Below are 1,767 nucleotides of genomic sequence, written 5' to 3'. Positions count from 1 at the left end.
AGTGTTCCATGAGCACTTGAGAAGAATGTGTATTCTGTTGTTTTTGGATGGAATGTCCTATAAATATCAATTAAGTCCATCTTGTGTAATGTATCATTTAAAGCTTGTGTTTCCTTATTTATTTTCATTTTGGATGATCTGTCCATTGGTGAAAGTGGGGTGTTAAAGTCCCCTACTATGATTGTGTTACTGTCGATTTCCCCTTTTATGGCTGTTAGTATTTGCCTTATGTATTGAGGTGCTCCTATGTTGGGTGCATAAATATTTACAATTGTTATATCTTCTTCATGGATCGATCCCTTGATCATTATATAGTGTCCTTCTTTGTCTCTTGTTATAGTTTTTACTTTAAAGTCTATTTTGTCTGATATGAGAATTGCTACTCCAGCTTTCTTCTGATTTCCATTTGCATGGAATATCTTTTTCCATCCCCTCACTTTCAGTCTGTATGTGTCCCTAGGTCTGAAGTGGGTCTCTTGTAGACAGCATATATATGGGTCTTGTTTTTGTTTCCATTCAGCCAGTCTGTGTCTTTTGGTGGGAGCATTTAATCCATTTACATTTAAGGTAATTATCGATATGTATGGTTCTATTACCATTTACTGAATTGTTTCGGGTTGTTCTTGTAGGTCTTTTCCTTCTCTTGTGTTTCTTGCCTAGAGAAGTTCCTTTAGCATTTGTTGTAAAGCTGGTTTGGTGGTGCTGAACTCTCTCAGCTTTTGCTTGTCTGTAAAGGTTTTAATTTCTCCATCAAATCTGAATGAGATCCTTGCTGGGTAGAGTAATCTTGGTTGTAGGTTTTTTTCCTTCATCACTTTAAATATGTCCTGCCACTCCCTTCTGGCTTGGAGAGTTTCTGCTGAAAGATCCGATGTTAACCTTATGGGGATTCCTTTGTGTGTTATTTGTTGTTTTTCCCTTGCTGCTTTTAATATGTTTTCTTTGTATTTAATTTTTGACAGTTTGATTATTATGTGTCTTGGCGTGTTTCTCCTTGGGTTTATCCTGTATGGGACTCTCTGTGCTTCCTGGACTTGATTGACTATTTTCTTTCCTATATTAGGGAAGTTTTCAACTATAATCTCTTCAAATATTTTCTCAGTCCCTTTCTTTTTCTCTTCTTCTTCTGGGACCCCTATAATTCGAATGTTGGTGCGTTTAATGTTGTCCCAGAGGTCTCTGAGACTGTCGTCAGTTCTTTTCATTCTTTTTTCTTTTTTCTGCTCTGCAGTAGTTATTTCCACTATTTTATCTTCCAGGTCACTTATCTGTCCTTCTGCCTCAGTTATTCTGCTACTGAGCCCATCTAGAGTATTTTTCATTTCATTTATTGTGTTGCTCATCGTTGCTTGCTTCCTCTTTATTTCTTCTAGGTCCTTGTTAACTGTTTCTTGCAATTTGTCTATTCTATTTCCAAGATTTTGAATCATCTTTACTATCATTATTCTGATTTCTTTTTCAGGTAGACTGCCTATTTCCTCTTCATTTGTTAGGTCTGGTGTGATTTTATCTTGCTCCTTCATCTGCTGTGTGTTTTTCTGTCTTCTCATTTTGCTTATCTTACTGTGTTTGGGGTCTCCTTTTTGCAGGCTGCAGGTTCGTAGTTCCCGTTGGTTTTGGTGGCTGTCCCCAGTTGCTAAGGTTGGTTCAGTGGGTTGAGTAGGTTTCCTGGTTGGGGGGACTAGTGCCTATGTTCTGGTGGATGAGGCTGGATCTTGTCTTTCTGGTGGGCAGGTCCACGTCTGGTGGTGTGTTTGGGGATGTTGG

This window comes from Physeter macrocephalus, chromosome 4 (assembly GCF_002837175.3).
Source record: "Physeter macrocephalus isolate SW-GA chromosome 4, ASM283717v5, whole genome shotgun sequence".
Classification (NCBI taxonomy): domain Eukaryota; kingdom Metazoa; phylum Chordata; class Mammalia; order Artiodactyla; family Physeteridae; genus Physeter; species Physeter macrocephalus.
The sequence above is the reverse complement of the archived record's forward strand: the minus strand, read 5'-3'. Positions refer to the sequence as shown.